Genomic DNA, 27,759 nt, shown 5'->3' with positions numbered 1-27,759 from the left:
CTAAAACAATTGTCAAATAGTGTTTTACAAAATCCAGACAAGAGAAAAAGCACAGCAGAACAAAGATATTTGTGAATGAAACTTAACATGAAAATATATATATGGATACAGTAAAAGCAGTACTAAGAGGGAAGTTTATAGTTATAAGCACCTAAATCAAAAAATAGGAAAACTTCAAATAAACAATCTAACAATGCATATTAAAGAACTAGAAAAGCAAGAGGAACCCAAACCCAAAATTAGTAGAATATAAATAATAAAGATCAAAGCATAAATAAATAAAACTGAAATGAAGAATACAAAAGATTAACAAAATGAAAAGTTGGTTTTTTGAAAAGATAAACAAAATTGACAAATCACTAGCTGAACTAAGAAAAAAGAGAGAAGACTCAAATAAATAAAATCAGAGATGAAAAAGGAGACATTATGACTGATACTACAGAAATTCAAAGGATCATTAGAGGCTACTATGAGCAATTATATGCCAATATGTTGGAAAATCTAGAAGAAACGGATAAATTTCCAGACACATACAACCTAACAAGATTGAATCATGAAAATATCCAAAACCTGAATAAACCAGTAATAAGTAATGAGACTGAAGATGTAATAAGTCTCCCAGCAAAGAAAAATCCAGGACCAGTGGCTTCACTGCTTAATTTTAGATGTTTTAGCAAATATCTAAAGAAGAACTAATACCAATCCTACTCCAATTATTGAGAAAAATAGAGGAGGAAGGAATACTTCTAACCTCATTCCACAACGCTTGTGTTACTCTGATACCAAAACCAAACACATACATAAAAAAAAAAAAAAAAAAAAAAAAAGACAAGACAAGACAAGACAAGACAAGGCAAGGCAAGGCAAGGCAAGCAGACTAGACTAGACTAGACTAGACTAGACTAGACTAGACTAGACTAGACTAGACTAGACTAGAGGCCAATATCCCAGGTGAACGTTGATGTAAAAATCCTCAACAAAATACTAGTAAACCAAATTCAACAACACATCAAAAAAAATCATTTATCACAACCAAGTGGAATTTATCCCAGGTATGCAAGGACAGTTCAACATACACAACTCAATGTGACACGTTATATCAAGAGAATAATGGATAAAAACCATATAATCGTTTCAATTGATGCTGGAAATACATTTGATAAAAATTCAACATTACTTCATAATAAAAACTCTCAAAAAACTGAGTATAGAAGGAAAATACCTCCACACAAGAAAAGCCATGTACAGTAGACCCACAGCTAGTATCTTACTGAACAGGGAAAAACAGAAAGCCTTTCTGCCAAGATTTGGAACAAGACAAGGATGCCTACTTTTATCACTGTTATTCAACAAAGTACTGGAAGTCCTAGCCAGAGCAATCAGACAGGAAATAAAAGGCATCCAAATTGGAAAAGAAAAAGTCAAATGAGCCTCGTTTGCAGATCATGATCTTATATTCAGAAAAACCTAAAGACTCTACCAAAAAACTATCAGAACTGATAAAGAAATTCAGTAAGGTTGCAGGATACAAAATCAACATACAACAATCAGTAGCATTTTTACATGCCAAATGTGAACAATCTGAAAAAGAAATTTACAAAGTAATCCCACTTACAATAGCTACAAATAACTAGCAATTAACAAAAAAAGTGAAAGATCTCTATAATGCAAACTACAAAACACTGATAAAAAGAAACTGAAGAGGACACAAGGAAATGGAAAGATATTTCATGTTTATGGATTGGTAGAATCAATATTGTTAAAATGTCCATACTACCCTAAGCAATCTACAGATTGAATGCAATCCCTATCAAAATACCAATGACATTCTTTACAGAAATAGAAAAAAAAATCCTAAAATGTATATAGAGCCACAAAAGACCTGGAATAACCAAAGTTATTCTGAGCAAAAAGGAAAAAAAAAAAAACTGGAGGAATCACATTACCTGACTTCAAATTATACTACAGAGCTATAGTAACTGAAACAGCATGGTACTGGCATAAAAACAGACACATAGACCAATGGAACAGAAGAGAGAACCAAGAAACAAATCTACATACCTACAGTGAACTCACTTTCAACAAAGATGTCAAGAACATATATTGGGGAAAACACAGTCTCTTCAATAATTAGTGCTGGGAAAACTGGATATACATATGCAGAAGAATAAAAATAGACCCCTAACTTTCGCCATACACATAAATAAAATCAAAATGGATTGAAAACTTAAATCTAAGACCTCCAACTATGAAACTACTACAAGAAAACATTTTGGGAAACTTCTGAACATTGAACTGGGCAAAGATTTCTTGAGTATTAACCTATAAGCACAGACAGCTGAAGCAAAAATAGACAAATGGGATCACATCAAATTAAAAAAGATTTTGAACAGCAAAGGAAACAATCGACAAAGTGATAACCCACAGATTGGGAGAAAATATTTGTAAACTGTCCATCTGACAAGGGATTAATAACTAGAAAAGAGCTCAAACAACTCAAAAGGAAAAAATCTAACAATCCTGTTTTAAAATGGGCAAAAGATATGAATCAATTTTCTCAAAAGACATACAAATGGCAAACAAGTATACAAAAATGTGCTCAACATCAATAATCATTACAGAAATGAAAATCAAAACTACAATGAGATATCATCTCCCTCAGGTTTAAAAAAAGGCTTTTATCCAAAAGACAGGTAATAGCAAATGATGGCAAGGATGTGGAGAAAAAGGAACCCTCGTACACTATTGGTGGGAATGTAAATTAATACAACCACTATGGAGAACAATTTGGAGGTTCCTGACAAAACTACAACTAGAGCTACCATATGATCCAGCAATCCCCCTGCTAGGTATATACCCAAAAGAAAGGAAATCAGTATATCAAAGAGATATCTGCACTCCCATGTTTATTGCAGCATTATTCACAATAGCCAAGATGTGGAAGCAACCTAAGGACCCATCAACAGATGAATGGATAAAGAAAATATGGTATATATACACAATGGAGTACTATTTAGCCATAAAAAGAAAGAATAATATCCTGTCACTTGCAACAACATGGACAGAACTGGAGGTTATTATGTTAAGTGAAATAAGCCACCTACAGAAAGACAAACTTTGCATGTTCTCATTTATTTGTGGGATCTAAAACGTAAAACAATGAACTCGGCCAGGCATGGTAGCTTATGCCTGTAATCTCAGCACTTTGGGAGGCCGAGGCAGGCAGATCACTTGAGGTCAGGAGTTCAAGACCAGCCTGGTCAACATGGTGAAACCCCATTTCTACTAAAAATACAAAAATTAGCCTGGTGTGGTGGCATGTGCCTGTAATTCCAGCTGCTTGGGAGACTGAGGTGGGAGAAACTCTTAAACCCAGGAGGTGGAGGTTGCAGTAAGCTGAGATCACGCCACTGCACTCCAGACTGGGCGACAGAGCAAAACTCCATCTCAATCAATCAATCAATAAAACAAAATAATGAACTCATGGAGATAGAGAATACAAGGATGTTTACCAGAGGCTGGAAAGGGTAGTGGAGGGACGAGGGGGGAGTAGGGATGGCTAATGGGGACAAAAAATAGAAAGAATGGATAATATCTGGTATTTGATAGCACAACAGGGTGACTGTAGTCAATAATAATTTAATTTTACAATTTTAAATAAATAGAATGAATAAGACCTACTATTTGATAGCATAATAAGGTGACTATAGTCAATAATAATTTACTCATATATTTTAAAATAACTTAAAGAATATAATTGGGACCAGGCATGATAGCTCACACCTATAGTCCCAGAACTTTGGAAGGCCAAGGTGGGTGGATCACCTGAGATCAGGAGTTTGAGACCAGCCTAGCCAATATGGTGAAACCCTGTCTCTACTAAAAATACAAAAAATTAGCCAGGCCTAGTGGCACACACCTGTACTTCCAGCTACTGGGGAGGCTGAGGTAGGAGAATCATTTGAACCCTGGAGGCGGAGGTTGCAGTGAACTGAGATCATGCCACTGCACTCCCACCTGGGCGGCAAGAGTGAAACTTTGTCTCAAAAAGAAAAAAAAAAAAAAGAATACAGTTGAATTGTTTATAACTCAAAGGATAAATGCTTGAGGAGATGGGTACCCCATTCTTCACTATGCACTTATTTGACATTGTATGCCTGTATTAAAACAAAACATTTTTTTTTATTTGAGATGGAGTCTCACTCTGTCACCCAGGCTAGAGTGCAGTGGTGCAATCTCGGCTCACTGCAACCTCTGCCTCCCAGAGTCAAGTGATTCTCCTGCCTCAGCCTCCCAAATAGCTGGGATTACAGGCATACACCACCAGGCCCATCTAATTTTTGTATTTGTAGTAGAGATGGGGATTCACCATCTTGGCCAGGCTGCTCTTGAACTCCCGACCTCAGGTGATCCGCCCACTTCGGCCTCCCAAAATGCTGGGATTACAGGCGTGAGCCATGGTGCCTGGACAAAACAAAACATTTCACGTACTCTATAAATATATACACCTACCTACTTATGTACCCACAAAAAATTTTTTTAAATAACTGAAAGAGTATAATTGGACTGTTTATAACACAGAAGATACATGCTTGAGTTGATAGATACCCCAATTACCCTGATGTGATTATTATGTACTATATGCCTGTATCAAAATATCTCAAGTACTCCATATACATATCTACTATGTACCCATAAAAATTAAAAATTAAAAAATAGCTGTATATATACATATCTATGTGTATGAGGCATATTAGCTTCATTATAATAACATGAATTAGGTAAAAGTCCCCAAGTGGTCAGAGAAACACTTTTCAACGTATTAGATCTTCAAATAAGACTACATATTTCAGAAATGCACCACAAACAAAAGCTATAGGTAGCCATCAAAGTACAAGTTTCTAATAGAGCCTGGAATCTTTTAAATAAAAAAGAAATTTTAGTTTTATGTATCAAGACAAGATACTTCATTGCTAGAAAACTGCTAGACAAACATCATCAATACATGAACAAACTCAAAATTCAACCACGTGCCTGCCAATCTCGACTATTGTGACATATCCAAATGACACATTAATGATATAATTAAAGACTGTCCTAAAAGATGAGAAATTTAACTCCCAACAATTCCAGTATTTCAGATAAATAGTTGTTCCAGAAGTGTTTAACCTCTGTAGCTTGCCTACGATTATGTTCAGCTTAACTGACTTTTCTGAATAGATCAGGGATCCTATTAAAAGCAACGATGAAAGTCATAGAAAAGCAAGAGAAAGGGAAAAGCAGGACAAAGAAAGGTGTAAACAGAAGAAGTAAGAGAAAAGAAACGCAGTACCGGAAGAAATTAATATCATAATATGAAATGCATTTTCACATGACAGAGTCAACTATATAAAGAAAGCCATCTTTAGATGTATCATTGAGCAATTTATGTTCCAGCCACAGTGAAATTGAACTATGTTATCTAACATCTTTTTCCAAAACACTTATAATCAAGACCACTTCCTGGTCTGTCAATAAAAAGGAGTTTCTTTCTTTCATTTTAAGAATACTCAGGATATAGAGGTGGTGTTAACAGTCAGTATCAAGGCAGGAAGACAGAATTCCACCTAATGCTTTTTTAGAAAACTGCTATTAGAGAAGTGATTCTGCTCTATGACCTTGAAGACATATCAGCATATATAAATGAGCAGAGAAGGACTGCTAAAGATACTAGCTGTCAAAATAAGTAAGGAAAGTTTAATCCTTTAAATAACATTACAGAGGATAACAAGTTGCCTATCAACAAAATGTAAAATAATATAACTGTTGCTATTAGTTAACTAGCTGGACGGTTTTTCAGACATTATTAAAAATGAAAAAAACCTGTAAAAATGGAAAACTAGTAATAAGGTGATGACATTATCTGCATGATTTTTAGACCTCAATTATGGAATGTTATTTGTAATTAACATTTTCTCATCATAAGAAGAGCTAGATAGGAGTCGAGTCGCATTCCTGATTTAATTCTATAGCACTAAATATCATGAATATCATGACAAATAACATTTACCATGTACAGATTAGGCAACTGTGATAACAAATATTAAACAAGTACAGGTACCTACACTCACTATCCAAACCCCTGCTCTCAAATTTAGGACACAAACACGTTTATATAATTTTTTCTTTAAGACACTCACTAGTCAATACTTTGAACTCAGGAACTAAGCAGATGTGAATAGCAAGAGATAAACTATATGTGCTCCTGGTTGGCCACATTTCAAAATCCTATAGAACTGACACAGAAAATGTTTGTGGACATGAGAGAAGTGGAGGTTTCTTTTAGAACTGGGGTCAGGAAACTTTTTCTGTAAAGGACCAGATAATAAGTTTTAGGCCTTGAAGACAAGAAAGCAAAATCAAGGGTACCATGTAGTTGCTGTTTATAACAAGAGAAAAACCAAATTTTGACAAAAATTGTTGTTGATGCAATTCAAAATATAATAATTCAGTATAGTTTTTTGTAATACAGATCTACAATGAGAAGACATTCTTTTTATGGGAATAATCTTTTGCTCAGCTGAAATTCAAAGTTAGTGTTATTAGATTCTCCACAGTACAGAGAGGAAAAACTAAAGAAAGTCTTCCCTTAAGAAAAATCCGTACAAGACATGAGTTAAGAACATGAGACCAACGAAATTAAGGTACTTTATTTTTAAGGTACTTTAAAAAATTAAATAGCAAGCCAGGTGCAGTGATGCACTTGCAGTTCCAGCTACTCAGGAGCCTAAGGTAGAAGGATCGCTTAAGCCCAGGAGTTATGAGGCTGCAGTGAGTTATGACTGTGCCACTGTACTCTAGCTTGGGCAACAGAGTGAGACCCCCAATCTGTAAAATAAATTAATTAATTTAAAAAATATGGATTATCTGCTTAAAAGAAGAAAAATGACATTCAATAGCAAGCAGATATTTTGTTTATTTTGTTTTCAAGGTAGAATATAGCTATATATAATAAAATAATAAAACATAAATACAGAAAATCACTTTGGTATTTTAAAAAAATCACACACACATAAATCCCATAACTATTTCTCATTATCTTGGAACACATCCTTCTTTCAGGCAACTCTTAATGCAAATATACAGTATATCTATCCATTTATATATATTACATAACTAAATATATACATTTGTGCATATACATATAATTTCTTTTCAGATTAGATTTAAAATACCAATTTGAAATGAAAATCTATAAAGTTTAATATTATAGAAGATTATGAAAATACATGGAAACAGTACTATAAATATAAAGCCATATATATTATAAGCTTTACCTAGAGGCAATATATCACAGTAAATATATCTACTAGTTACAAGCTATATGGCCATACGAAAGTTAATTACCAGCTCTGTGCCTTGAGATTCTTCATTTGCAAAATTAGAATAATTATGCCAATTTCATAGGGTTGTTGGGTATGAATTATTACATACAGCACTCAGAACAGTGCCTAGCACTTAATAAGCACTATACAAAGATGTTTGCTATTATTATTATTGTCCTCATAAAAATACATTGCAACTCTGTCCAAATGTCTGTTTTCACTGCTATCAACATACTGCTATCACTCTTGTGGCTGGGCACAGTGGCTCACGTGGGTAATCCTAGCACTTTGGAAAGCCAAGGCAGGCAGATCACTTGAGTAAGGGGTTCCAGACCAGCCTGGCCAACATGGTGAAACCCTGTCTCTACTAAAAATACAAAAATTAGCTGGGTATGGTGGCACATGCCTGTAATCCCAGCTACTAGGGAGGTTGAGGCAGGAGAATTGCTTGAACCTGGGAGGAGGCCGAGGCTGCAGTGAGCCAAGATCATGCCACTGCACTCCAGCCTGGGTGACAGAACGAGACCCTGTCTCAAGAAAAAAAAAAAAAACTACACTTAAAACACTATCATCTACAAGGTTACTATATTAGTTTCTTACTTGGACTCTTAATCGAGATCACCTATAAGCTACCCAAGTCAAAGTAGACAAATCATACTTCTTCAACATTAAAAACTTGGCGTGTACAAAGAAGACATTGGCTGGGCATGGTAGCTCATGCCTATAATCCCAGCACTTTGGGAGGGGGAAGTGGGAGGATTGCTGGAGGCCAGGAGTTCAAGGCTAGCCTGTGCAACATAGCAAGGACCTGTCTCTACAAAAAATAAAAACAAATTAGCCTGGCATGGTGGCACATGCCTGTAGTTCCAGCTACTTAAGAGGCTAGGGTGGGAGAATCGCTTCAGCCCAGGAGCTTGAAGCTGCAGTGAGCCATACTGGTGCCACTGCATGCCAGCAGTGTGAAAACCTGTCTCCAAAATAAATAAATAAAGGTCAGGTACAGTGGCTCCTGTCTATAATCCCAACACTTTGGGAGGCTGAGGTGGGCAGATCACTTGACCCCACAAGTTCAAGACTAGACAGGGCAACATGGTGAAACCCCGTCTCTGCAAAAACATAGAAAAATTAGCTGGGCATAGTGGTGTGCGCCTGTAGTCCCAGCTACCTGTAGTCCCAGCTACTCAGGAAGCTGAGGTGGGAGTATTGCTTGAGCCCAGGGAGGTCAAGGCTGGTGTGAGCTGTGATAGCACCACTGCATTTTACCCTGGGAGACAGAGTGAGACCCTGTTTCAAAAAAAAAAAAAAAAAAAAAGAATACCATTAAGAAAGTTAAAAAAAGCCATAAGATGAATGGGGGAAAGTATTTGCAAATAATACATCTGATAAAGATCTAGTATCTAGAATACATAAATAACTTAAACAATTCAACAACATAAAGACAACCCAATTAAAAGTAAGCAAAGGACTGGGACAAATATTTCTCCAAAGAAGATAAACAAATGGCCAATACCATATGAAAAGACTCTCAACATCATTAGTCATTAAGGAAATGCAAATAAAAACCACAATGAGATACCACTTCATACCCAAAAGAACGGCTAAAATAAAAAAGATTATAACAAGTTTTGGTGAGGATGTGTAGAAACTGAAACCCTCAAATTTCCATAGGGGAAATATAAATGGTGTAGCCACTTAGAAAGTGCTTCCGACAAATGCAATGGCTCACGCCTGTAATCCCAGTACTTTGGGAGGCTGAAGTGGAAGGTTCACCTGAAGCCAGAGAGATAAGCCTGGGCAACACAGTGAAACCTTGTGTCCACAAAAATAAAAAAGAAAAGTAGCCAGGTGTGGTGGCATGTGCCTATAGTCCCAATCACTTGGGAGGCTGAGGTGGGAGGATTGCTGGTGCCCAGGAATTTGAGGCTGCAGTAAGCTATGATTGAGCTACTGCACTCCAGCCTGTGCAACAGAGCAGGACTCCATCTCTAAAAAATAAAAGCTTAAAAAAAATTGTTTCCAAAAGTTTAACATAAAGTTACCATATGACCCAGCATTTTCACTCCTAGATAGATATTCAAGAGAACTAAAAACATACGTTCATACAAAAACCTATATAAGGCTGCAGTGGCTCAAGCCTGTAATCCCAGCACTTTGGGAGGCCGAGGCAGGCAGATCACGAGGTCAGGAGATCGAGACCATCCTGGCTAACACAGTGAAACCCCATCTCTACTAAAAATACAAAAAATTAGCCGGGCGTGGTGGCAGGCGCCTGTAGTCCCAGCTACTCGAGAGGCTGAGGCAGGAGAATGGCGTGAACCCAGGAGGCGGAGCTTGCAGTGAGCCACTGCACTCCAGCCTGGGCAACACAGCAAGACTCCATCTCAAAAAAAAAAAGCAAAAAACTATATACAAATTTCACAGCTGGATTCCTAAGCCCAAATGTGGAAATAACTTAAATGTCTATCAACTGATAAATGAATAAACAAAATGTCACATATCCATATAATGAAATAGTATTTACTCATCCATGAATAGGAATGAAGTTTCTGATGCATATTTAAAAATGGATGAACTTTGAAGCATTATGCAAAGTGGAAGAAACCAGACATAAAAGGCCACATATTGTATGATTCCATTTTATATGAAATATATAAAATAAGCAAATCCACAGATACAGAAAATAAATTAGTACTTGCAGGGGAGCAGGGAGAGGGGGATGGAGAGTGACTTGGATAGGTACAAGGTTCATTTTGGGGTGATGAAAATGTTCTTGAATTAAATGGTAGTGATCAATGTATAACTCTGTGAATATACTAAAAAACTACTGAATTGTATATTATAAAATGGTGAACTTTATGTATGTGAATTATACCTCAACAAATCTGTCATAAAAAAATGAAAGGAACACTAACTGGCTAGTTTGCTGAAAGTGAAGTTCTATAGCCTCTTTTTATAGTTTGTGGTTTCTTTTAATAGCCCCCTTAGTTCTTAGAGATGCCTTTGCTGTCCTATGCTCAAAGGAAGATAAGCAGCTGCTGAGAAGCCTAAACTAGCATTTTTATCTGTGCCTATCTTGGCTCATTTCACATCTGGGGTTGGGTTAAACAAATGGCTTGAAAATAATATGGGTAAAAGGTATAACCAGATGTTCTCATTAAGTTTCCTTCCATTCAGCATAAAAGTGTGCCATAAGAAGAAAAACTCAAGCAAACAGCACTTAACTTAATCTGGGAATCCTCATTAGGGCACTCATTATTACCAATTTAGAGTTTTTAAGTATACAAATGTCCGAGTTCTTAACTAATGAGATACAAATACAGTATTACAGTGTTTAATTAAATGTTTTGCAAATTTATGTTAGGTTATTTAATTTACCATTTATTAAATGTTTCCTGTATTATTTAGCACATTTATAATATCTCACATTTATTTCTCATTATAATGATATAAAATTTGGCTAATCAGAAACCAATTAGGCCTCTAAAATGCTAATATATTTGTTCTTTAAAATGTACTGTAGTCATAGTCCAGTAATTCTGATTTATACAAATACTTTGTGTAATCTGAGTTATTCATTTTTAAATATTTCATTGATTTGAGAATTCAAAACTGTAGTATTTGGGGAAACCAATATCTAATATAGCAGATATACTCACATGGAACATAAAATTTCTAAAGAGTGTTTTCAACTATGTTCAACATTTTATCAAAACTTAAAAAAATTAATTCACAAAATGGGTTGAAGTCAAAGTACATATGAAATAAGAGGATTGGGTACTAGAACTAAATGTTACTACATTTCAGCATCTAAGATATAGAAATCAGCATCTTATAAGGCTGTGAATTCACCACCAAAAACTCAATAACAACCTCAATTAATAAGAATGATAACATTTTGGGATTATTTAACATCCTAAAAAAATCTAAAGCAGAGATTGTTAAACTTTAGTGTGATAAGAAGCACCTAGATTATCTGTATAAAATGCGGATCCTGTGGTCCCACCTTCAGAATTATGATTCAGTAGGTATTTGGGTAGGAGGGAGGATGACCAAGAAATACGCATTTTTAGAATACTTAAATAATAACTCTGGTACTGATCAGCAACACCAAGCTAGAAAATAAAGTGACCAGAAACAGCATTCCCTCCAACCCCATACCAAACCTTAGAAATTATAGAAAAAATATTTTTAGGCTGGGTGTGGTGGCTCACGCCTGTAATCCTAGCACTATGGGAGGCCGAGGCAGGCGGATCACTTGAGGTCAGGAGTTCAAGACCAGCCTGGCCAACATGGTGAAACCCTGTCTCTACTAAAAACACAAAAATTAGCCGGGTGTGGTGCATGCGCCTGTAATCCCAGCCACTCAGGAGGCTGAGGCAGGAGAATCGCTTGAACCTGGGAGTTATTTTATATATATAAATATATATATTTTAATAATAAGGTAATAGCAATGGTTGTCTAGGGTAGCAGCAGGGCAGAGAGCACTGACCAAAAAGGGCAGGAGGAAAGTTGTTTCTGAGATAAGAAAACTATTCTATATCTTGATTGTGGTGATGATTATATAGATTTAACTACTGAGAGGCAAATCCAGCGTTCATCTCCAACATTCACTCCTTCACTGGATGCCACCACAGATACTTAATCTGTGATTGCCTAGCCTCTTTTACAACAAGTGGTGACATAGTTATGATCACTCAAAGGCAGGTGGCTACTGCAGGATTCTGGAACAGTATCTGCTTTCCTGATAAAGGAAATTAACATCACTGATGCTGCCCTTTCTCCCCATCTTATTGCCTTGAAGTCTGAAATGATGCTCAGGGAAGTGACATTTATAAAGGAATCATGAGGAAAAGTGCAAAAAAAGTCACAAAGACATCATTCAGCCAAGACCAGCAGCAAACTTTTTATAATGTGATAAAAAATAAACACTGATTTTCAAAAACCATTGTTAAATGTGGTTTTCTTTCTATGGCCAAAAGTATGCCTAATGATTCAAATAACAATGCCCTTTCTAACCCTACTGGAAAAGAAAGAAAACCCAAGAGCAGAGAGTGCTTGGATAAAAAGTCTCAAGACCAAGAGAGTTATCATAAAGATAACTGCATATAGCAATAACTACCTTGCCAAAGTCCAAGCCATTTGATGAGGTTATGTATAGAAATATAAAAAAGGGAATTAAAATACAAGTTCTAGAGACATCCCCAGCCATGTACTTCAACATTTTTTATCCTTCAGAACTGATAAAAACACGTGCACTTTCAGGCTGGACACAGTGGCCCATGCCTGCAATCTCAGAGCTTTGGGAGGCCAAAGTGGGAGGATCTCCTGAGGCCATGGATTCAAGACCAGCCTGGGCAACATAGCAACACCCTCTCTAAAAAACTTTTACAAAAATTAGCTTGGCATGGTGGTATGCACCTGTATGTAGTCCCAGCTACTTGGGAGGCTGAGGTGGAGGATCTCTTGAGCCCAGGAGTTCAAGGCTGCAGTGAGCAATGATTGCACTACTACACTCTAGCCTGCGTGACACAGCAAGCAAGACCCGGTCTCAAAAAAAAAAAAAAGAAAAGAAAAAAAAAGGCCAAGTGAGATAAAAGGCCAACATCCTAGCTGTCCCACCTTATCCAAAGGGTAGCTTCCCCTGCCATGCACACAGGGGATAACATTACTAAGGGGCAAGTGTCACTGAAGCAACTGGCATGTGCACATTAAAAACACTAGTCCATGCTTTTCATGGGGGAAAAATACACTGGAATGGGATATAAAATGGTGGGACCCTTTAGTCCGATTCAATGTACTATCATTGTGACTTATGTTGATGAATATATAACTGGTATTAATGGCTTACATGACTGTACTTAAATGCTTGTACCAGAGGATATCATCAAACATGTACACCGAGGTGATAGTGAGACAACTGCACAACAGACCACCTACTAGACTTCCAGTTCCTTCCCATATTATATGCCAGAAACAACATAGGATTCCAAGAGTAAAATGTTTAGGTAAAGACTTAATGGCTGCTGAAGTACTCGGAGGTGTTATGTCAGTACAACATCGCCACCTGCCTGATGCAGCCACCAAGTACACTCCCTTTTTTAGAAGGCTGCTATTAACCAGCTACAAAGTTCTAATTGTAATTGAACAATTGACTCATGGAGGCCTCGTGACTTTCTAGACCCACTTGGGGATGGGTCAACTCAAACTTGAAAATGAACAAGGTGGGAAGAGCCCAACCAACAGGGACCGCTATTCAAATGGAAATGGTATATTCCAGAGTACAGCCAGTCTGGTTGAGCAGAACCTTGGGTATTACAGCCACTTTATCTTTTATTCCACTGTCTGAAGCATGCCACTGGCTCAAGAGGCACTGGATTCACAGAGCTTCCTTTAAATACCTGGGCCTGATTGACTGATGGCTCAGCTAAGATGAAACCTGATGATGCCCACTGGGCCTTGACAGCTGTATAACCCCAAAAACTCTGGAAGGCTGATTGAAATAAGGAGCAACCAGCATGGTAGAATAAGGCAAAGCCATCACCCCAGCTTTAATTCAGGGTTAGGCAAAAACTATGATGGTGGGCCAACTGTGCCCATTCGTTTATGTACTACCTATGGATGCTTTTGTATGACAGCAGGAGAGCTAGTATAGAGACCATGTGGAATGCAGAGTCAAAGATACTTATTATCTGGTCCTTTAAAGAAAAAGTTTGCCGACTCCTAATTCTGAAAACCCTCTAGAAGTTTAATTTTTACTGACTTTTCCTCAGTTGGCAATGGCCTGGCCAGTGGTCTCATCTGCCGCAAGGAAGACTAAACACTCGCAGATTACAGATTGTTCCTCTTGGGGCCATGAGTTCTGCAAACAAATCATAGCTGTTAATTGAACAATCTGGATCACTCATGGCCAAGGTAAGGTTCTATTCACTGATGGAAATGACTGGAATCAAGCTGCTTATCAAGCCTACAGTATCCTGCACTGCACTGTGATTGCCATCCAAATCCATCAACAATAAACGTTTTGCCTCTGGCTTAAGTATCATCTATTATCCACTGTTTCATATCCATTCAAACTAGGCATGATATCATAATTGAAAATAATATGTATTCTGCAGTTGTTGGATTTGGTTATCTAATAGGTCAATGTAGCTAGTAGTGTTATTCTAATGATTTATGTCTTTTTTCTCTATTCTATCAACATCAAGAAAGTGGTATTAAAATCAACAATGCTGATTGTAGAATTATTCTTCCTATTAATTCTGATTGTATTTAATGTATCTTAAAACTCAGTTTTAGATGCATACATTTATTTTATTTTTTATCATCCAGCCCAAAATGTCAAGATGCATTTAAATTATGTGCATTTAAAACTGAGTTTAGGTGTATACATTTAAATTTTCCTGATAATTTGACTTTTGAAAAGTACAAAATATCTCTGGTAATAGGCTTTGTCTTAAATTCTATTTTAGTTGATACTAATATAGTTGAATTTCCAATATTCTTATGTTTCTTATTTGGATGATGTATCTTTTAATATACATTTACTATCATATTAATGTCTCTATATTCAACATTATCTTATAGGCAATTTCTTCCTTTATATTGGAGTACATTAATATTTAATTTCTATATGGTTGAATTTTGATATACCATTTAATATCTGTTTTCTGTTTATCCCTGTTTTTCTTGTGCTTCTGCCTTTCCTTTCCTGTCTTTTGTATTAACTGAACATTTTTTAGTATGCCATTTTCATTGAAGGATTGATTTTTTACATATAGCAACGTTGAACCTTGCAATAGTACAGCTCCATATACCTGCCTCCACCCTAGCATCCTCCATCTTTGTGCTATAGTTGTCATATGCATTACATGTACATATAATACAATACCCACAAACTAATTCAATCATTCCCATATATTAGACACAGATTTTTAAAAGGGAAAAATCATCCTTTCTATTCAACAAGAAATGACCATATTCTTCACTATTTCCTAAAGATGCAAGTTTGCTTCTGGTATTATGTGCCATTAGCATAATTTCTAGTGTGGATGTCCTGGCTTTACTGCTCCCTCATCCTTGAGAGATATTGTTGTTTGATGGAAAACTTCAGGTAGCCAATATTTTATTCTTTGAGTCCTTCAGACATGTTATTCCACTGTCTTCTGACTTCCATGGTTTCCAGTGAGAAGTCAATAGCGTGTTAAAATGTACTTTCTCTGTGTGCAATGCATTACTTTCGTCTGCCTCCTTTCAAGATTTCCTCCTTACTTTGGTTTTCAGAAAAATGACTATGATGTCCTTTGACATAGTTTTTGTTGTATTTAATCTTATGTGCTGTTTGCTTATCTTTCTGAAGTTGTAAATGCATATCTTTCAACAAAAGTGGAAAGTTTCCCACTTTTAGATTTTTTTTCCTCCCTTACTGTCCTCACCTTCTGCAATAACTACATGTATGTTGGCTCTGATATTGTCCCACAAGTTGCTAAGGCTCTACTTATTTTCTATTTTTTCACTCATTAAGTTTGGAAATTTCTAGTGATCTATGTTCAAATTCATTTACTCAATCAAATTATGCTGTTAACACATCCATTTCATTTTTATTTTTGATATTGTATTTTTAAGTTGTAGACTTTTCACTAGGTAATTTCCTATATTTTCTCTTTCTCTGCTGACATTTCCTACCCTTTTATTTAAAAGAAGCATATTTTCCTTCGTATCACTGAGCATAGTAATAATAGATGCTTTAAAATAATTTCTACTAGAAGGTGGAGACTTCCAGTTCCAAAACGGTGGTATAGAAGCTAGCTGGCTTCACTACCCCTGCAGAAAACCAAAAACAAATATATAGTACCGAGATTTTAACCAGCAACACTCAGAACTCAAATATGAGGATGAGACAATTCCTGAGGCCACAGAGAAGTGAAAAAAATCCTCAGAGTGAATGGTAAGAGATTCAGACTTCCAGATCTGTGATGCCCCTCCCCCGATTCTGCCTGGCATCAAGAGCACAGAAAATCTCCCCCCAACTCATGGTGACTATACTGGAAAAAGTGAGATTGAGGTGGTAAACCAACTTTCCCACCATCTTGGGTGCTCTGGCAGGAAAACTGTCCTTGCCTTAACTGGCAGGAAGTATCGTGGCTGCCTGATGGAAGAAACAACCCTGAGGACAGGCAAAGACAAAGTGGGGAGGCTAGACTACCATCCCTAGCCCTGGAAACTCTGTTCCATTAATTGGCCAAAGGAGACACCAAATTAGAGTGGCTGTTCAGCAGCACCATGCAGTAGGAGATACATTACAAAGGTCCCTGGGCACAAACCCCTAGCCAGACTTCACACACTGTGGGGATAACCACTTTGGGATGCTCCCAAATCAGGATAGGCAATACTAAAATCATTTAGCAGAGCCAAGGTGAACCTGGGCTTTAGGTACCACCTATATCCAGAAAAAAAGGCAACAACCTAGCTGTAAAGATTCACTAACAGGCCAGACACGCTGCCTCATGCTCGTAATTCCAGTGCCATGAAAAGCCAAGGCAGGTGAGAGGATCACTTGAGGCCAGGAGTTTGTGACAGGCAGGGCAATACAATGAGAGTCTGTCTCTAACAACAACAACAAAAAAATTCTTTTTAAAGTTAGCCAGGTATGGTGTCATGTGCCTGTAGTCCTAGCTACTCAGGAGGCTGAGGTTAGAGGATTGCTCCAGCCCAAGAGTTCAAGATTACAGTGAGCAATGACTGCACCACTGTACTCCAGCCTGGGCAACAAAATGAGCCCTGACTCTAAAAGGATTAAAAAAAATGCACTAAGCAAAATATACCAAATAAAAACAAAACAAAGTAGACAGATAAAACTGAAATAAAGTGTCAATGCAAAGATATAGATATACACACAAAAAAAACAACAGCAAGTAGGGAACCATGACCTTCCCAATGGACAGCAAAACTCCAGTGACAGACCCTAATGAAAGAGTGATCTGTGAGCCCTCTGACCAAGAATTCAAAATAGCAGTTTTAAGGAAACTCAGTGATCTCCAAAAAAAAAAACAACAACAACAAAAAAAAACACACAGAAAAGCAATTCAGAAATTTATCAGAGAAATGTAACAAAGAGATTGGGAAAAAAATATGGAAATCTTGGAACTGAGAGACATATTTGCTGAACTGAAGAAGTCTCAGAGACTCTCAACAGTGGAATGGACCAAGTGAAGGAAAGAATCAGTGACCTAAAATACTGGCTATTTGAAAATACAATCGGGAGTGTGGCGGGTAGCAGGGGAAGGAAAAAGAACAAAAAGGAATGAATACCACCAACAGGATGCAGACAATTACCTCAAAAGACCAAATCTAAGAATTATTGGTATTCAAGAGGGAGGTAAGACTAAAGGGTAGAAAATGCAAACAAAGAAATAACAATGGAAAACTTTCTAAAACCTAAGAAAGATACAAATATCTAGTTATAGGAAGGACTGAGAACAACAAACACTCAACCCAAATAAAAATACTCTAACACATATAATAATAAAACTCTCAAAGGTCAAGGACAAAGAGAAGATCCTAAAAGCAGCACGAGAAAAGAAGCAAATACTGTATCTCCAATTTGTCTGGCAACAGACTTCCCAATGTAAATCATACAAGCCAGGAGGGAGTATAACAACATTTTCAAAGTGTTCAAGGAGAAAACATTGCCATCCAAGAATATTGTATTCAGCAAAATTATACTTGAAATATGAAGGGGAAATAAAGTATTTCTGAGACAAACAAAAACAGGTAATTCGCCACCACCAGACCCACCTAACAAGAAATGCTAACAAGAATAATTCAATCCAAACCAAGAAAACTCTGATGTGCTAAAAGAAAGCTTTTCAAGGTATAAAACCCACTGGTAAAAAGTACATGGTGAAACACAAAATACTCTATAACTGAAATGGTGGTGTACAATCCACTCATAACTCTAGTATAAAACCCAAAAGATAAATCTATCAAAAATAATAATCACTATTAGCAACCTGTTAAGACATACGTAATACAAAAAATATAAACTGATACAACCAAAAGTCAAGATGCTGGGGGCGCCAGGCGTGGTAGCTCACACCTGTAATCTCAGCACTTTTGGAGGGCAGATCATTTGAGGTCAGGAGATCAAGACCAGCCTAACCAATGTGGTGAAACCCTGTCTCTACTAAAAATACAAAAAAAATTAGCTGGGCATGGTGGCACATGTCTGTAATCTCAGCTACTCAGGAGGCTGAGGCAGAAGAATCACTTAAACCCAGGAGACAGAGGTTGCAATGAGCCAACATCATGCCACTGGGTAACAGAGTACGACTTTGTCTCAAAAAACAAACAAACAAAAAAAATGTTGGGTGATGGAGTAAAAGTATAAATTTTTTTTACATGTTCTTTTAGTGATCTAAGATAAGCTGTAGTCTCTTTAAATTAACTTGTCATATCTATTATAAGATGTCTCTATAAGCCTCCTGATAACCACAACACAAAAACTTGTAACACAAAATCCTGTAACAGACTCACTAAAAAGAAATGCAACAAATTAACAGCATAATACCAGAGAAAATAACTTACCCACAAAGGAAGGCACTAAGAAAGAAACAACCAGAAAACAAGCAAAAGAATGGCAGTAGCATCTTCCTACTTATCAATAATAACGCTGAATGCAAATGGTCTCGATTATCCAACTAAAGGGTACAGAGTGGCTGAATGGATAAAGAAACAAGACCAAGTTACATGCTGCCTTCAAGAAATCCACTTCACCTATAAAGACACACATAGACTGAAAGTGAAGGGGTGAGAAAAGATACTCCACGTATCTGGAAACCAAAACAGAGCAGGAATAGCTATACTTACATGAAAAAGCAGACAACCAATCTAAGATTATAAAAGGAGACAGAGAAGGACACTATACAATGATAAAGGGGTCAATTAAGCAAACATATGTAACAATTATAAATATTCAACAACGCTGGATATCTCAAGTCTATAAAGAAAATATTAATAGGTCTAAAACAGAAATAGACTGTAATACAATAAAAGAAGGAGACCCCACTCCACTAATGGGCAGATCATTCAGACATAAAATCAACAATGAAACAGCAGAGTTAAACTACACACTAGATCCAACAAGCCTAACTGATGTTTAGAGAACATTTTATCCAACTGCTGCAGCATACATTTTCTTTACTAGCACATGGGACATTCTCCAGAAGAGACCATATCTTAGGTCATAAAACAAATCTGAACAAAACTTTTAAAATAAAAATCATATCAAATATCTTTTCTGGCCACAATGCACTAAAACTAGAACTTAATAAGAAGAACTGGGGAAAATATATAAACACATAGAAACTAAAAAACATGCTCCTGAGTGACCAACGGGTCAATGAAGAAATTAAGAAAGAAAATTTAAAATGTCTTGAAACAAATGAAAACGGAAAAATGGAAATGCAATATACAGGCCGGGCGTGGTGGCTCATGCCTGTAAGCCCAGCACTTTGGTAGGCCGAGGGGGCAGATCACTTGAGGTCAGAAGTTCAAGACCAGCCTGGCCAACATGGTGAAACTCTGTCTCTACTAAAAATACAAAAATTAGCCAGGAGTGGTGGCGGGCGCCTATAATCCCAGTTACTCTGGAGGCTGAGGCAGGAGAATCACTTGAACTCAGGAGGCAGAGGTTGCAGTGAGCCAAGATTGCGCCACTGCACTCCAGCTTGGAGTGAGACTCCATCTCAAAAAAAAAAAAAAAAATTCAATATACTGAAACCTATGGGATATAGCAAAAGCAGTACTAAGAGGCAAGTTTATAGTAATAAATGCCTATATCAGAAAAATGAAAGGCTTCAAATAAACAACCTAATGATAAACCTCAAGGAACTAGAAGCAAGAACAAACCAAAGCCAAAAATAGTAGAAAGACAGAAATAGTAGAAAGAAAGATCAGAGCAGAAACTAATGAAATTGAAGCTAAAAAGAAATAAAGATGAATAGAACAAAGCATTGGTTTTCAAAAATGTAAACAAAATCAACAAGTCTTGAGCTAGACTAAGAAAAAAGAGAGAAGACCTAAATAAGTAAAATCAGAAACAAAGAAAGGACACATAACAACTGAGACCTCAGAAACACAAAAAATCATTAGAGACTATGATGAACAAATATACACCAACAAACTGGAAAGCCTAGAAGAAATGGATAAATTTCTGGAAACATACAACCTCCAAGATTGAATCATGAAGAAACAGAAAACCTCAACAAACCAATAACAAGTAACAAAACTGAAGCTGTAATAAAAAGCCTCCATAAAAAGCAAAAAACGCCCAGGACTTGACAGCTTCACTGCTGAATTCTACCAAACATTTAAAGAAGAATTAATACCAATTGTACTCAAACTCTTCAAAAAAATTGAAGAGGAGGACATACTTCCAAACCCATTCTACAAGGCCAGCATTACCTTGACACTAAAAGCAGATAAGGACACGACAACAAGAAAAGAAAACTACAGGCCAATATCCCTGATGAACATATATGTGAAAATCCTCAACAAAATACTAGCAAACAGAGTTCAACAACACACTAAAAAGATCATTTATAATATCAAATGGGATTCATTCCAGGGATGCAAGGATGGTTCAACATAAGCAACTCAATAAACATGATATATCATATTAACAGAATCAATAACAAAAACCACATATTTCAATAGATACTGAAAAAGTATTTTATAAAATTCAACATCCTTTATGTTGAAAAACCCCTAATCAAAATGGGTATAGAAGCAACATACTTCAAAATAATAAAGACCGTATATGACAAATCCACAGCTACCATCATACTGAACAGGGAAAAAATGAAGGCCTTTCCTCTAAAGACTGGAACAAGATGAGTATGTCCACTCTCACTACTGTTACTCAACATAATACTGCCAGTCCTGGCCAGAGCAATTAGGTAAGAGAAAGAAATAAAGGGCAACTAAATTGGAAAGGAAGAATTCAAATCAGCCTTGCTTGCAGACAACATGATCTTATATCCAGAAAAGGCTACAGAACTCACCAAAAAATTGTTAGAGCTGATCAGCAAATTCAGCAAAGTTGCAAGTTACAAAACGAACATACAAAAACCAGTAGCATTTGGCCGGGTGCAGTGGCTCACGCCTGTAATCCCAGCACTTTGGGAGGCCAAGGCGGGCGGATCATGAGGTCAGGAGATTGAGACCATCCTGGCTAACACGGTGAAAGCCTGTCTCTACTAAAAACACAAAAAATTAGCCAGGCATGGTGGCAGGCGCCTGTGGTCCCAGCTACTCGGGAGGCTGAGGCAGGAGAATGGCGTGAACCCGGGAGGTGGAGCTTGCAGTGAGCCGAGATCACGCCACTGCACTCCAGCCTGGGTGACAGAGCAAGACTCCCTCTCAAAAAAAAAATAATAATAATCAGTAACATTTATATACATCAACAGAGAACAATCTGAAAAAGAAATCAAGAAAGCAATCCCATTTGTAATAGCTACAAAAATATAAAATTCCTAGGTCTCAATCTAACTAAAGAAGTGAAAGATCTATAAAAAGAAAACTATGAAATACGAAAGAAATCGAAGAAGACACAAAAAAATAGAAAGATATTCCATGCTTATGGGTCAAAGAATACTGTTAAAACGACAATACTATCCAAAGTAGTTTACAGATTCAATGCAATCCCTATCAAAATTCCAACAACATTCTTACAGAAATAGGAAAAAAAAATCTTAACATTTATATGGAGCCACAAAAGACCACAAATAGCCAAAGCAATCCTGAGCCAAAGGAACTGAAGGCATCACACTTCCTGACTTCAAAATTTACTACAGGTCTATAATAACCAAAACAGCATGGTGCTGGCATAAGAATAGATACACAGACCAATGGAACGGACTAGAGAAACCAAACATACATCCATGCATTTACAGCCAATTCATCTTTGACAAAGACGCCAAGAACATAAAAAGGTAAAAGAACAGTCTTTTCAATAAGTGGTGCTGGGATAACTGGATAGCTATGCAGAAGAACAAAACTAGACCTCTATCTCTCACCATAACAAAAATCAAATCAAAATTGATTAAAAAACGTAAATCTAAGACCTCAAACTATGAAACTACTAAAAGAAAACTTTGGAGAAACAGTCCAGGACATTGGTCTGGGCAAAGCCTTTTTGTGTAAGACCTCAAAACATAGACAACCAAAGCGAAATAGACAAATGGGATTACCTGAAGCTAAGAAGCTTCTACACAGCAGAAGAAATAATCAACAAAGTGAAGAAACAACCCACAGAATGGAAGAAAATATTTGCAAACTATCTATCTGACAAAGAATTTATAACTACAATATATAAAGAGCTCAAGTAACTCAATAGCAAAAATCCCCAAATAATCCAAATTTAAAATGGGCAAAATCCAACCCCATTAGAAACAAAAAAAAATAAGAAAATTTAAAAATGAGCAAAAGACCTGAACACACGTTTCTCAAAAGAAGACATACAAATGGCCAATAGATATATGAAAAAAAATGCTCAACATCACTAGTCATCAGAGAAACACAAATCAAAACCACAATGAGATATCATCTCACCCTAGTGAAAATGGCTTGTATCAAAAGGACAATCAATAAAAGATGCTGGTGAGAATGTGGAGAAAAGAGACCCTTGCACACTGCTGGTGGAAATGTAAATTAGTGTAGCCACTACGGAGCACAGTATGGAGGTTCCTCAGAAAACTAAAAATAGAATTAACATATGATCCAGCAATTCTGCTACCAGGTATATAGCCAAAAGAAAGAAAATCAGTGCAGCTAAGGGATATCTGTACTTCCATGTTTATTGCAGCACTGTTCACAATAGCCAAAATATGGAATCACTCTAAGTGTTCATCAACAGATGAATAAATAAAGCATATATGGTATATATAGCAATGAAATATTCAGCTATTAAAAAAAAGAATGAAATCCTGTCATTTGCAGCAACACAGCTGAAACTGGAGGCCACTATGTTAAGAGAAATAAGCCAAGCACAGTGAAATGTTGCATGATCTCACTCCTAGGTGGGAACTACAAAAGTGGATCTTTGATCCTTTTGTAGTTCATAAGCATGATGATTGGGTTTTCACGCTGCTGTGTGAGATGTGCCTCTCTCAAGCCTTGTTACAATGTCAGCACATTACCTATCTGATGTGAAAAAAAAAAACAAAAAACAGTGGGCCTCACAAAGATAGAGTAGAATGGCAGTTATCAGAGGCCAGGAAGTGTGCGGCAGGGCACAATGAAGCGGAAGAAAAGGAATATAAATGTATTTATTACCACTGAACCGTACACTTAAAAATGGTAAAGACAGTAAATTTTATATGTATATTTTTTAAGTATAAAAAAGGAGAAAATTGATATGGAATATACAGAAACTTTCTATACTATCTTCACAACTTTTCTGTAACTCTAAAATGATTCCAAAATTGAAAATTTATTTTAAAAATAAAATAATTTTTATAATTTACTACATCTGGGTTATCTTGAGGTTCATTCTGCTAATGTGACTACAGTGATTCTATAGAGTGAAGCAGCAGCTCCTGCATGACAGTTTCCACCTGGACATTCCTTCTGGCCAGCCCTACTGATTTCAGACTAGCCTAGCCAGCCCCCAGAATCACGTATGCCGATAAACCTCTTTAATGCCCTACTGATTCTGTTTCTGTGGTAGAATCTTAACTGATACAGAGGTTTAATCCAGTTCCTATCATTCCATCATAGCTAAATGACAAAATTTATGATATGATTTTAAGTTTTTCAAAATTTCTCCCTGACCTAAAATATCTCCCTTACTGCCATTCAGAGTGCTTCTAATTTTACCATTCAATAATACTTCCTTCGGATCTTCTGGTATTTGAATATCCTACCAAGGAGAAAAAGATGTTACTATGAGGAGTTTCATGGTTGGGAAAATGTGCTCTGAAGGCCAAGAGTATAGCTTGACAACATTCTGCTGAAGACATCAGGCATGTGTTTCATGGATCCACTCAATCAGCAGAAGCCAGGAATAGACAGACAAATCCAAGAAAGATCTGTGGAGTGTCCTCTTGTCTGATGGCATGGATCCCCATGACATACACAGGAGATAAACAAGGTTTTTGAGAATGTAGTAGCTGTAGAAACACTGCCATCTTGGACTGAAAGGCACAAAGGCATGATTAAAAAAATGAAGAAAGAAGAAGAAGAAGAAGAAGAAGAAGAAGAAGAAGAAGAAGAAGAAGAAGAAGAAGAAGAAGAAGAAAGAAGAAGAAGAAGGAAGAAGAAGAAGAAGAAAGGAAGAAGAAGAAGGGAGAAGAAGAAAGGAGAAGAAAGGAGAAGAAGAAGAAGAAGAAAAGAAGGAGAAGAAGAAGAAAAGAAGAAGAAGAGGAAGAGGAAGAAGAAAGAAGGAAGAAGAAGAAAAGAAGAAGAAGAAGGAAGAAGAAGAAGAAGAGAAGAAGAAGAAAAGAAGAAGAAGAAGAAGAAGAAGAAGAAGAAGAAGAGGAGGAGGAAGAGGAAGAGGAAGAGGAAGAGGAAGAAGAAGAAGAAGAAGAAGAAGAAGAAGAAGAAGAAGAAAAGGAAGAAGAAGAAGAAGAAGAAGAAGAAGAAGAAGAAGAAGAAGAAGAAGAAGAAGAAGAAGAAAGAAGAAGAGGAGGAGGAAGAGGAAGAGGAAGAGGAAGAGGAAGAAGAAGAAGAAGAAGAAGAAGAAGAAGAAGAAGAAGAAGAAGAAGAAGAAGAAGAAGAAGAAGGCGGCGGCGGCGGCTACTGGACTTGCAAAATTCTACAAGCAGGAAACAGGCTGATAGACCTACCTAGGTGCAAACCTGTACTACCCTTCAATAAAATGTATGAATGACTCCAAGGGCAGAGATTGGCACTTAAAGGCCTAAGCTGTGTGTACAAAGGCAGGAGTGGGCAGAGCCACAGGCCCAGAAAATGAAGCCGCAGTCCAGGAGGGCAGTGCCTCAAGCCAGATGGGAAACTCTGGCCTTGAAACACAATGGAATTTGCCCTGCTAGATTTTAAACATGTTTGAAACCAGTGACTCTTTTATTCTTTTCCATTTCTTCCTTTTGAAATGTCTATCCTACGCATATCCTAGTACTGTATTTTGGCAGGAGGTAACTTTTATTGTAGTTTCATAGCTCCACAGAGGCACAGGAATTTTGCCCTAGGATAAATTCCAGAGTCTCAACCATACCAGAGTCAGATGATTGAGATGATAAGATTGGACCTTTGAGCTGATAATATATTTTTTTTTAATTTAGACTTAGAGTTGATGCTGTAACGGGTTGTGACTTTTGGGGATGTTGGTAGGGAAAAGAGGTAATACTTAGCATATGGCATGAACATGAATTCTGGGAGGCAGAGGATAGAATACAGAGAAGTGAATTATAGCCCCCAAAAGACATGTCCATATCCCTCAAAAGATCAAAGAGTTACTCTTTGGCAAAATAAGTGATTAGGTTATAAATCCTAAGAGAAGGGGCTTATCCCTGGGTTATCCAGGTTGGTACTTAAAACAATCACATGTATCTTTACAAGAAATACAGAAGGGGAGCTGACTCAGAAATGAGGAGGATGTAATACAATCAGAGAGACAGCGACTGAGTGATGTGGCTATAACTCCAAGAATGCTAATGGCCACCAGAGGCTAGAAAAGGCAAAGAACAAATTCTTCCTCAGAATTTCCAAAGGAAGTGCAATCTTGCTTACATTTTGATTTTAGATTTTTGCCCTCCAAAACTGTAAGAGAATAAATTTTTGATATTTTAGGCTCCCAAGTTCATGGCAATTTGTTATGGTAACCACAGAAAAAAAACCATTGAGTAAATCTGGACATCATCCTGAACAACATGAATTTTATAATATGAACAATCTGCCCCAGCACTGAAATTGCTGGGTTCTATGGTAAGTATATATTAATATTTTAAGTAAATGCAAAATTATTTCCCAGAAAAGCCGTAGCAACAGCAATGTATGAAATATGAGAAATTTAGTTCCTCTATTCACTGACTGTGGGGAGTCAGTTCTTTAAAGGTGTTGTGGACATAAGACATACAACTTGTGTCTTTTCATTCTCTTAATGGTTTTGTTCAAAAAGCAGATGTGTTTCATTTTGATGAAATTCAGTTTATCAATTTTTCTTTAATGGAATTTGGAATAGAAAATTTTGCAAAGCAAAAACAAAAACAAAAAAAAATTTTTTTTGAGACGGGTTTGCTCTGTTTCCCAGGCTGTAGTGCAGTGGTGTGATCATGACTCACTGCAATCTTGACCTCCCAGGCTCAAGCAATCCTTCCACCTCAGCCTCCCAAGGAGCTGAGATTACAGACATGCACCACCAGGCCTGGCTAATTTTTTTTTTGCTTTTGTAGAGACAGAGCCTTTCTATGTTCCCCAGTCTGGTCTTGAACTCCTGGGCTCAACCGATCCTCCCACCTTAGCCTCCCAAAGTACTGGAATTACAACTGTGTCCAACCTTGGTGTCACATTTTAAAAGTCTGTCCCTAACCCAAGTCACGAAGGTTTCTTTTGGTGCTCTTATAACTTTATAGTTGTAGGTTCTACATTTAAGTCTATGATCTAATTTGAGTTAATTTGTTGAAAAGACTGATCTTTCTCCACTTTGTATCTTTGCACCTTTGTCAAAAATAAGCTGTCTCCACATGTGTGGGAATGGTCACAGGATCCCTACTACTATTGTAGTTTTAGTAAGTCTTGATATAGGTAGTGATATTTCTCCAACTTTTTCAAAATTATTTTGCTCATAAGTGCTATGCATTTTCATGTGAATTTTAGAATTATCTTGTTAATGTTTACCAAAAGAAAACCCTGCTGGGATGTTGATGCAGATTACATCGAGTCTATGGATAAATCTGGGGAGAACTGACATTTTAATGATGGTAAGTATTCTAGCACAAGAAAATGGTTTAATTCTCCATTTATTTAGGTCTTTACTCTCAGCAATATTTTCTAGCTTTCAGAGTACAAGTCTTGCTTATTGAATGTCACTAGTATATATTTTTGGATTTTTTAAATGATCAATTCATTGTCGTTAGTATATAGAAATGCAACTGATTTTTGTATATTGATCTAATATCCTGTAACCTTGTTAAAATCATTGATTAGTTCTTTTTTAAAAATAAAATAAAATCCTTTAGTTTTTCAACATAGACAATCATGTCATTTTTGAATAAAAGATAGTTTTACTCTTGCCTTTCTGATCTGATGGTAGTTCTTTCTTTGTTCTCATGTCTCCTCTGCAAATCTCTGGGATTCTCTCTCTGCAGCTCCCATGTTTCTGTCCCACTGTATTGAGAATCTATGATCTTGGCCTCCCAGGACTCTTAGCAATATCTCA

At 36.8% G+C, this 27,759-nt stretch overlaps 1 protein-coding gene and 1 non-coding gene across 5 annotated transcripts in view; one reads left to right on the top strand and one right to left on the bottom strand.

Annotated features, from left to right (window-relative positions):
• BCAS3 (BCAS3 microtubule associated cell migration factor) overlaps nt 1–27,759 on the bottom strand; it is a 714,356-nt gene that overhangs the window by 402,434 nt on the left and 284,163 nt on the right. The window lies entirely within an intron of this gene.
• LOC115838472 lies at nt 23,467–23,570 on the top strand. The gene has a single exon (XR_004033497.1). It is a non-coding gene; the product is annotated as a small nucleolar RNA U13 (small nucleolar RNA).

Source organism: Nomascus leucogenys, chromosome 14 (assembly GCF_006542625.1).
Source record: "Nomascus leucogenys isolate Asia chromosome 14, Asia_NLE_v1, whole genome shotgun sequence".
Taxonomy (NCBI): domain Eukaryota; kingdom Metazoa; phylum Chordata; class Mammalia; order Primates; family Hylobatidae; genus Nomascus; species Nomascus leucogenys.
Note: the sequence above shows the minus strand (reverse complement) of the source record. Positions and strands in the feature narration are given on the sequence as shown.